This window comes from Eptatretus burgeri, chromosome 12 (assembly GCF_056783735.1).
Source record: "Eptatretus burgeri isolate ZD-2024b chromosome 12, Ebu_testis_v1, whole genome shotgun sequence".
NCBI lineage: Eukaryota > Metazoa > Chordata > Myxini > Myxiniformes > Myxinidae > Eptatretus > Eptatretus burgeri.
The window spans coordinates 93427463-93438659 of record NC_140972.1 but is presented as its reverse complement, the minus strand read 5'-3'; the positions used below and the strand labels follow the sequence as shown (position 1 = coordinate 93438659).

The 11197-nt window shown below is 37.4% G+C and overlaps 1 long non-coding RNA gene across 1 annotated transcript in view; it reads left to right on the top strand.

The window, feature by feature from the left end:
* Positions 1–3650, top strand: part of LOC147016152 (uncharacterized) — a 5717-nt gene extending 2067 nt beyond the window's left edge. Inside the window, exons 1-3 of the long non-coding RNA XR_015050035.1 lie at positions 1–2233; positions 2445–3181; positions 3479–3650. The exon at positions 1–2233 is cut by the window's left edge and continues 2067 nt beyond it. This is a non-coding gene — a long non-coding RNA (uncharacterized LOC147016152). The remainder of the gene's footprint in view (positions 2234–2444; positions 3182–3478) is intronic.
* The last annotated feature ends 7547 nt before the right edge of the window (positions 3651–11197 follow it).

Sequence of the window (11197 nt, the reverse complement as noted above, 5' to 3'; positions counted from 1 at the left end):
AAGTCTAACTAACCCTAACAAAATCGGACCCGATTCTCTTATCGGTTATTAACAACCAACTATATTCCGAACTTAATTATGGCAGTTCAATTGAGGGAAAGGACACAACGAACGGATCAACATTCACACAAGGACATTTATTATTATAGCACGTATGCAATTAGGCGAGGCAAACATGCATGCAATTATTCAAGGCAAACAAAAGCAATGCAATCAACAAAAGCACGACAAGAAGAAGAACTACAACCGTTCTACACAATCACTTAGCAGTTTACTACTTAACGGACTCGGCACCACAACATTCATTCAAAGAAAAACCCCAGGAAAGGAAAGGGGTAGGACTGGACCTCTTGGGTCTTTATAATTCACGGAGCTGTGGAGACCGCAGGAACTCCGAGAGACCGGGCTGGTTACCTGTCACCTTCGTGGTGAGTCACTGGGCGCTCCTCGACGTCCCATCCACACGGCAGCTGGTGCGACCGCGGCTCGGCCCAGGCCTCGTCGTGCGGCCCGGTCGATCGGGCCTAGTCGACAACGCCTCAGAGGAACGAACGGGCCATTGCTCTTTTAGAATTGATGCTCTCTTAAGAGTCCGTCCATTCCTCAGCATCGTTCGGACTGTCCCGGGGCCCGATCACCTCGGACCGTTTGCCGACTCCTCTCCGGCTGCGCTCCAGTGACCCACAGTTCGGCACGGCACGGCAGGCTGCACTCCAGGCTCCGCTGCGACGATCCTGACTGCCTGCTCGCCACGTAACTCCTCACAGGCCGCAGACTGACTCTCCACTAACTCTCTTCAAGCGAGCTCCATGGTGAACCCAGACTTATTCAGCTCCACACCGACTCCAGACTTCAACTGCACTCTGACTTCAACTGCTCGCTTGGCATCTCTGCGTGCCTTTATATGGAGTCCGCGAGGCGAGGTTTTGATCTCTCCCCTCCGACCTCTGACGCCCGCTGGCTCCGCCCCTTTTAATCTTTTGATCCGATCGCAAGTCATGCGAAGAGAGCGGACGTTGCAGAGATCATCAGCCCCACGCGGACGTTGTGGAAATCACTGGCCCCCGTCCTAACAGGGAACCCCTGCGTCTGTCGGCGGCGATGCCATTCGTGGGGAACTCGCCGTGGCTGGCGCAAAGATGGCGGCGCAATGGAGATGAAGCTGAGGCGATGCTGTTCGTTGTTGGTTATGGTGTGAGGAGATGTGGTTTAGGAGATGGCGAGGAGATGTCGTTGTGGTGAAGGTGGTTAGTAGGGTGAATATACTGGTTCTGGATCACTTTTCCCCATGTAAATGAATGGGGGATTTTCAGCGATTCATATTTTTTTTCCCTAAAAATAAACCCCCTTTTTATCCCAAGGTATATTTATTTGTCTCCCCTTTTAACCTGGGGCCACTTTTTTTTTTTTTCAAATAATCCATGCAATAAGATAAAGATTTGTTCAAGTACTAAAGTGGTAATGTGATTTGTTAAAGGTGATTAGAAAGAAATATCCGAAACGTCTAACCCTCGGGACACCTTTTATCAAATAACCGATGCATATTGTTTAGCTTACTCATTGAACCTATAAAGATTTGTTCATTCTCAAATTCCTTCAATAGTTTAATTTTCTTTGCACAATAATCCCCATATAAAATATTGAAAAACAAAACATTTGAATCTTTATATTTTTTAAGATACCCCTTTTGTGCCATTACGAAATGATAAACTTCTCTTAATGATCTCATCTGGCCACCGCCCGAGTTGCAAATCATTTTTGTGCATAAACCACGCCATAAAAAAAGTTTTGTTTCAAATGTTTTCAGTTCGTGTCATGAAAATGAGGAAGTGTTTTTTTTGACACGGTCGTGCTGTGTGAATGAGGAAGTGTTTTTGGACAGTCATGCTGTGAAAAAATAGGAACTATTCTGTGAGACAAGGCCTCGTGTTTCTATTTTATCTCAGAACACGAACAGGCTTTTAAACATGTTTAATCAAAACCATTTTAGGGTATTTTAAGTATGTTTTAAAAATGATTCATACAATTTGAGAATATATCGCCCAGTTATTTTCCAAGCTGTCTCGCCCGAAGCGTCATTTCCTGTGGCCACACCCAATGATTAAGCAATCTCCTCATCGTTGCCTTATAAGTGATTCGCCAGACAAAGTTTCTGCCAGACGGGATTTTCATTTTTACAACTGAGACATGAGCGATCTTTCTTCCGCGAACAAAACAGCTCAACACAAAGTTGGTAAGCCTGTGTATAGGTTTCTCTTTGAACGATGAAGCAATTGATTATAAATTAAATCGTGATAATTCTGATATATATATATATATATATATATATATATATATATATATATATATATATATATATATATATATATATATATATATATATATATATACATATATATATATTTCTATATATATATATATATATATATATTTTTTCTTAGCAGGTCCTTGGAAGAAGAGCAGTTTACATATCACGACGAGGTGCATGAAATTAATGCTCTTATTGAAGAGGTCAATCATCTTAGAAGAGAATTGAAAAACATTTTTAATGACTGACACGACGTCTTATCACGGCCTCTGATCTTTTTGCCATCTTGTACCAATGGTAAAAAAAAACTGAGACATGGACTCACTCTCTTCCGATGAAGATAACAGCTCACCACAAAGTTGGTAAGTTTGTGTATGGTTTCCTCTTTGAACGATGAAGCAATTGATTATAAATTAAATCGTGATAATGCGAAAATATATATTTTTTCCTGGCAGGTCCTTGGAAGAAGTGGAGTTTACATATCACGATGAGGTGCATCAAATGAATGCTCTTATTGAAGAGGTCAATGATTTTAGAAGAGAATTGAAAAACATTTATAATGACTGGTACGAAGTCTGATCACGGCCTCTGATCTCGAATGAATTAAACCAATGGTGAGACACGTGTGTGTGTGTGTGTGTGTGTGTGTGTGTGTGTGTGTGTGTGTGTGTGTGTGTGTGTGTGTGTGCGTGTGTGTGTCTCTCTATCTCTCCCTGTCTGTCTCTTTGTATCTCTCTCTGTCTGTCTTTCTACCTACCTCTCTCTGTCTGTCTCTCCATCGATACCCTTGACTCATTATTTTTTTTTTTTTTCAGCTCGATCACACAACATCAGCTGTTGAAGCAATCTGGTACAACACATGATTTTCTGGAGGTAAATGTTTCTGAATTATTATTTAGTTATTTGTTTATTTATTCTTTTATTAATATCACTCTCTTTCTTTGGAATGTCGCCTTATGTTGGTTGCATCATTAGTTTGGACGCGATTTTACCAGTACACTGGAATTCATTTTATTGGCCTTGGAAGGATGACAGGCTGAGTCGGCCTCCTGGTGTGTTAATTCAGTGGTCAACGAGGCTTGAACTTAGAACCAACACCAGGCTTACTCATATTACCATGTAATTATCTTTATAAAACCTAATTATTATCCACTTTTTGTTTCAAAACAGAATATGGTGTCTGAGTTTCGAAATCACAAGACATCTGAAGAAGATTGCTGGGAAAGATTATACATTCTCGCAAATGAATATTTAATATTTTCAATTTTGATTAATTATATTTGTTTTGTTTACAATTACTTGATTTTGAATTTCAAAAAAAGGATCAAGACATGAAGGAGAGGGAGGGAGGGGGGGTGGGTGCGCTCCCCCAACGACCCATCACCCCCTCATCCCACCCCTCCCCTCCCCATGTGTGTGTGGGGAAGGGTGGGGGTGGGATGAGGGAGGTGGTGGGTCAAAGGTGGGGGCGCACAGGGGGGATGAGGGGGTGGGGCTTGTGTAGGTGGGGTTTATGTGGGCGGGGCTTGTGTGGGCGGGGCGTGTGTGGGCAGGGCTTGTGTGGGCGGGGCGTGTGTGGGCGGGGCTTGTGTGGGTGGGGTTTATGTGGGCGGGGCTTCGGTGGGGACTTGTGTGGGCGGGGCGTGTGTGGGTGGGGCTTGTGGGAGGGCGTTTATGTGGGTGGGGCTTGTGTGGGCGGGGCTTCGGTGGGGATTATGTGGGTGGGCTTCGGTGGGGTTTGTGTGGGCAGGGTTTATGTGGGTGGAGCTTGTGTGGGAGGGGTTTATGTGGGTGGGGCTTGTGTGGGCAGGGTTTATGTGGGAGGGGTGAATGTGGATGAGGCTTATGTGGATAAATGGATGGGTGGATGGGTGGATGAGTGGAGCTTGTGTGGATGGGTGGATAATTTTTTAATTAAATAAACATGTTGTGTGTATGGTACTAATTAACTAATCACTAATTATGTGAATATGATGAATATGGGTGGAGCTTGTGTGGGGTTTGTGTGTGTGGAGCTTGTGTGGAGCTTGTGGGGGGTTTGTGTGTGGTGGGGTTTTTGTGGGGTTTGTGTGGGGTGGGGTTTGTGTGGAGCTTGTGTGGGGTGGGGTTTATGTGGGTGGGTTTTGTGTGGGCGGAGTCAAAAAGGGGCGGAGTCAAAAAATTTCAATTTATCTTTGTATTTTGTAATTCCTGTGACTAAAATGAACCTAAAATCTCTTCCCCTTCCAAATCATATATCTTATAAGTCCAAGGAACCGTATCTATTACATCAACAATTTTAAAAAGTTCGTTCGTCCATCGTTTAATATAACCCTTTTCAAAATGAGATTTCCACCTATATATTCTTACGATATCACCAACTTTGAACTTAGGTTTTCTGACATTAATCTCTTTTTCATATTTTAATTTTGTAAATGTTTCTGATGGTTTCATATTTGTTGACATGTGAACCGTGTCATTATACTTATCCACAATATCCTGAATAAAAGATGACCATTGTTGTGAACCGAGTTGTGTGAATTTTTTATATAATCTCTCTTTTAAGGTACGATTAAAACATTCAACAACAACTGCCTTCCCTTCATTAAAGGCACTGTATAATGTAATACTGTTATTTTTTAGAAAATTCATAAATGTCTTGTTATAAAACTCTACTCTCATCAGTCCACAATTTTTTAGGTTTTCTCTTACTTTTATTAAATATCTGTTGAAAGGCTAACAGAAGAGTATTACCTGTTTTGTTTTTTAATGGTACAACCCATGCGTATCTACTCCTCAAATCAATAACGGTTATAGCATACTTGTACCCCTTATCATAATTGAGTTCAATCAAATCAGCAGACCAGATATAATCTACTTCCTTGGAATAAACTTTCCTTCTCTGAAACTTTGTGAATATTGGTTTATGTAATTCATCAGCTAATTGCTCTTCAGTCTTAATGACATCATTAGAGCCTATAAGTTTTTTGAATTTCCAAGTCCAAGTTTCAATTTAGCACCGATCATCTTCTTCACAATGAACCGGAGCCTGGTGTTGGCGCAGTGGTTAGGGCAGCGGCTTGGGATCCAACAGGTCCTGAGTTCAAGCCCCGTTGGGCCACTGAATTAATACACCAAGGGGTTGACTCAGCCTGTCATCCTTCCGAGGTCGGCGAAATGAGTACCAGTATACTGGGCCGGTGTATACCCCGGTTAAATAGGTGTACCATATCCCTGTGTCGTAAGAGGCGACCAGGGTTGCGTCAGGAAGGGCATCCGACGTAAAACATGTGCCAAATCACTATGCGGATCATATGGATGATCCGCTGTGGCGACCCCTAATGGGAGCAGCCGAAGGAAGAAGAAGATCTTCTTCACAATGAACCGATCAACTTTTTCTCTCAAGGTTGGATTTTGCATCAGAGACAAATTATACAACATTTCTCTATCAGCTTCATGCTTTTCTTCCAACGTTGTGGTATTCCCATAATCAATATCGTGTCTCATGCATACTTCATCAACTCTATTGATGGGTTTACTCCATGATTTAGGATTGTCTGCCTCATCTAATCTTTTATCCAAGTTTGTGCCTGGACTACAGAAAGAATACTCTGGAAGATGTAATTCCCCTGGTATTCTAGTGGTTGTAAATTTACTTCCTGATAAAAACTTTTGTATATCTCCTCCTTGTTTGTGTTTGGCGATAAATTGATTTTTTTTTGAACCACACACCGAACATATACCTTTTTGTATAACCCTGTTATTTTTACTTTTAATATATGAAATATTTTTAGTATTAGTTTTCTTTTTACATTTGAGACAATAACTCATTTATTTCTGTGAAAAATTCCTGCAGAGTGCAAAAACCTTTTTAGTTTCCAACATGCACATTTGAATCTTAATTTTTAAAACATAAAGAATCCTTAGAAATGCCTTCACTCTCTCCTCCATTTATTTAAGAAAAGAAATAAAAATGAAAAACTTGAATTAAAATGAATATCTTGTCGATGTCAATAGTCTTGCAGAAAATATTTCAAATAGACTTGTCAATTCTTTGTTTTCCTCCTCGGTGGGTTGAGTTATTTTCTGTAATACCATCAATCTTTTTTTAATCTCACTGGTTTCCATATTTTGATATTTATTTTGTCTCGCTCTTTCCTCCCTCTCCTTCTCTCTCTCCTCCCTCTCCTTCTCTCTCTCCTCCCTCTCCTCCTTCTCTTTTTTCTCCCTCTCCTCCTTCTCTCTCTTCTCCTTTTCCTCCTTCTCTTTCTTCTCCCTCTCCTCCTTCTCTCTCTTCTCCTTTTCCTTCTCTTCCCTCTCTTCTTCAACTCCTTCCTCATCCCTTATTATTCTTGAATCGCTTACACCCCATAGAATATCATACATATATTCATCAGGATTTCTTGTTATTCCTGTATCCAAAATAATTTTTTTACAACAGGAAACCAATAAAATTTCTTTTGAATTTCTAAAAGAGCCTTACCTTTTCTTAACTTTATAATTTTTTCATTATTTAACATTCTAATTAAATCTAAAGTTGTCGGTTTCTCAACATCAGCATAATGCCAATCTTTTATTGAAAATACCTCATTCTTATGTTGTAGAACATATTTATTAAAATACCGAATACCCTTTTCTTGAAGGTATGCTTGGACACAGAAATGATAATTTTCTTGAAGCCTTCTTGCTGTCATTTATGTATTAGAAATATATGTTAGAATAATTTTATGGTACGAAACACCTCCCCATCTTCCCATAGTTAAATAATTTTGTATTTCCTTATTTATTATATATAATCCTATTTTTTTCTGTTTTCATGATACAAACAAGGGCAAAACCATTATTATATTTACCCTGATTAAATAATTTTATTTGTTGTTTACTAATCGTGGCCCCACAAAACTCATTCTCGATACCAAGTGGATAATATTCTTCCTTACGAGACTGATTTAATTGTTCCAGGTCTTCGAGGTTAATTTTAAATGACCAATTATACCCTAAATCATTCATATCATACCCCCATTGTTCTATTCTCATACAAACGATATGCCCTTCTTCATAAAAATTTATTTTAATTCGAACTGTGAATTCTGTATGACCTGGAGATAATATCAACACTTCTGTATCTTTGGAATACACGGCCGTTTTATTTAAGGATATATATATATATATTGTGATAAATCGCTTAATCTCACCAAGTCATTCGCGTCAGTCGGGCTTGGATAATTCTTTAATTTATAAGCATTTTTCATGTTAATATTTTTGGTTATATTATATTTATGTCGTTCAGCCTGTGCCTTTGTGTAATAATTTGATAAATCAATATCCAGTTCTTGAGATACACCAAAGATAGAACCATCTTTACCAACATAAGTCATTTATATTAGATTAAAAATAATATAAAATTTTTTATTTTTGTTGAGTTGAAATAACACATATAGACATAATTGACCACAACACTTGGAATTTAATTCTTGGACTTGAAATGTTTGATAAACACCATTCTGTAAGAATTTTATGACTTCAACAGGTGGTGGAAGACCAAAACTATCAAAATAATATTTGTCTTGACTATTAAAAATACAAACCCAATGAGAACCGTTCCCATTATTATCTTCTAAGTTCACAATAATATTCTTTGTATGTTTCGGCACATTTGTTAATTCATCTCTCATACAAATAACCACATGATGAATTTTTAATTTCTTACAATATTTGACAAGTTGTAAATTTGATGTTGTATTCTTTCCAAATTCTTTAAACCACTCATCAATGCTCATTTATTTATTAGAAAGATATAATCCATTACCTCTTTTCGTTAATTTTACACCTGCTTGTGCTATAGAAGAAAGCATATCTCCAACTAACAATCTCGCTTTATCAGGCAGACCTTCAAGTTTTTCAGCAAAATCTACAATTACACCACTTCCACTAATTTGTTTCTCCAACTCTTTGTTATGTCTTTCCAATTCTTTTTGAGCCTGGAGTTGAGCCTTCCTTTCGTTGGCAGTTTTCACCGCTGTTGAAATACCACCCGTCAATGCTCCAACCGCACTTAAACCAGCAAATAAAGGAATTAGAAAAGGGAGAAATCCTCCACTCGTCTCTCTTATTGAATATTTTTTCAACATTGGTTTTGTCATTTTAATTTTAAGTGAGCCAGTGTCATTCAAGATTTTAACCTGTTCTCTTGGAAGCAAAACATCAATTCTTACTGCTCCTTTTCTCTGAATTGTATTAACGTTAATCGTACAAGGCTTTTGATTTTGAACACAAGATGATATTTTATGAAGATTGATTTGATTAACATATACCCCAGTTGGTACTTTGCCACTCATTTATTTAACAAAAAATTATGTGAGACTAATCATCACACCATTATCTGCATTAATCTGTAATTCTGTTTCTTCCAAAAGCAAACAATATGTATCAACTTCTTCACTCTCTCCTCTTTCAATGTATAGGGAAGTATCCACTCGATTAGACTTTATAGTTTCCTTTTGAGCGCTCAGGTCAAACGCATAGATTGTATACAAACTTTTAAATGCTGTCATATCCAAAATAGGTTCTTTATTTCCATTACTTTCACACACCTTTTGGTAAGACTTGTATGCTTCAGCAAAATCATTTTTTTTTCCCAATTAATTTTTTTTTTTTAATTTTTTTTTTTTTTTAATTTTTAATTTTAATTTTTTTCCATCTAGAGAAACGCGAAGTTGTTTCACCTTAGCATTATCACTCAATGCATTATTCTTATCAGTCGCAGTATCACCATCTGGCTTTTTAAAAATGATCCACAGATATCGTGGCTTTCCTTCCAGAACACCCAAATTCCACGTGTAAGTAGTTTGGTTGAGTTTCACGTGTTGACATCTTCTTTTGAGGTATGATACACTGAGTGGTTTCTTTGAGTTAAGTCTTCTATTCAACATCTCTTCTCTTTTAAGATTAGGAGTATATTCACTGATCTACCAACTCATTTCCTCAATTACAAATTTATTCTGTTCACCAAAAGCACTACCAACACCAAAAAGCAATCTATTTTCATTATCATTCCTTTGTAGTTGAAATCTAATTTTAAGACCATACAGAACTTTATCATGATCACAAAATCCAAATATACCTTTAAGAGGAACTGCCACAGTAAAACTATTTTCTGCTTTTGTATCATCATTATACATTCCTTTCCTTTGAGTATATCCAGGGTCTGTGTTTGTTCCCATTGACATATCAGGAATAAAACCTTCGACAGACCCCTTTCCCATTCTTTCACTGAATGTATAGAGTGTAAATTTCATCATTTCAGATACAGCAGAGACATAATCAACCGCTTCAACTTCTTGTGTTCCAATATACAAACGCACACTATCAAACATTTTCCAGAAGAAATCATTGACAAGTGTAGCGTTTGTGTTATTCCCAGCTTTAGTGAATTTAAATTTACACAACAAGAAACTTTCGGAGAGATTCAAATAGGTTTGTTGATTATTTATTTCAAAACTTTTTGTACCATTCGTATTCCAGTCTGTTCCAGTTATTGCATTTACCTTGAAGTAATCTTCTTTTTTAGTGGAGTTTGAGATAATAATAGTATCATCCAAATCAGAGATACTATCAATTGCTTCCATACTTGTATTTATTTAGGAAAAAAAGATGTTAAAACTTTTGAAACCCTGATCCAAGTATTCGAATTATTTTCTGTCGTTCTTGGGGGGACAACTGAGTTTTGCCTTTCTTAATTTCTTTTATTGCTTGTAATTTATGAGATTCCTTCTGGGCATCTTTTATGCTCTTTACAGCACCTGCTACATTTCCCACAGCAGAAGCAGTTGAACCAATTAGATCTTTATGTTTTAGAATAGTTGAACCAATACCCATGAGAGTATCAATTATCTCATCTCCTCTAAATTGATGTCCAACACCCCTTTGTCTCTTAGGTTTATAGTATCCTCTACCAAGATACATACTTTCACCCTTGTAGTATGGGGAAAGGAACATCCCATCCCCTGTAATTATTTTATATTTTCCCAACTCGTGTTTCCTCACAATAACCATCGTATTTATTTATTGGAAAACTTCACGTAGGTGAATTCTGATGGATATAACTTCTCCATTAAAAGAAATCATACGATTATCTTGGTTGGTTATCCTAAAATTTACTCTGTGTATGGTTTTTCCTGACACAGGGAGATAAACCAAATTTTTAGGTTCCATATTGAATTTATAACCAATTGGGGTTGAGTATGCGCTGAATGAAAATATTGTATTTGTTTTTTTTCCATCATTATAAGCACCATCAATCAAATCACAGTGAATTAACACCGAATTTATTCCTGAGGATATTTGAATGACATTATCACTGTAAAACGTCCCATTAGTTTAAATATTTTTTGAGGAGAAACCCAATAACTCTCTAAATGAATTATCAATTGTGAAATCAACCTTGTAGTTATTTTTAACTTTAATCGTTGATTTTGAAGTATGTTTTTGAATGTCTATAACAATATTTTTTGGTTCATCACCCTGTTCTTTCATAAGACGAGCAATTTCGGAAGATATTTGAGAAATCTCATATGCTCCGGGTGAGACTGTTATCGTTTTGTATCCACTTCCGGGATTATAACTAAACTTGTCATTTTTCTCGGTTATATTAAATAAGGTATTATAAGTTTCCATGGACAATAAAGATGCCTCATATTCTTTTGTTGGGTCAAGTTGTAGTGGGTCTGGGAATGAAGATGTGTGGTCGCTTGTTGTGAAATTAAAACTCAGGAATGTGCTTCTCATCTTATTTAATATGAGATAAAATGTCTTTATATTGAGATTTATTAATTATTTTCATGTTCATCAACTGGTCTAAAATGGCTGATGCTTTATTAAAACAATTGTTATTTCCAGCCTTCTTACTAC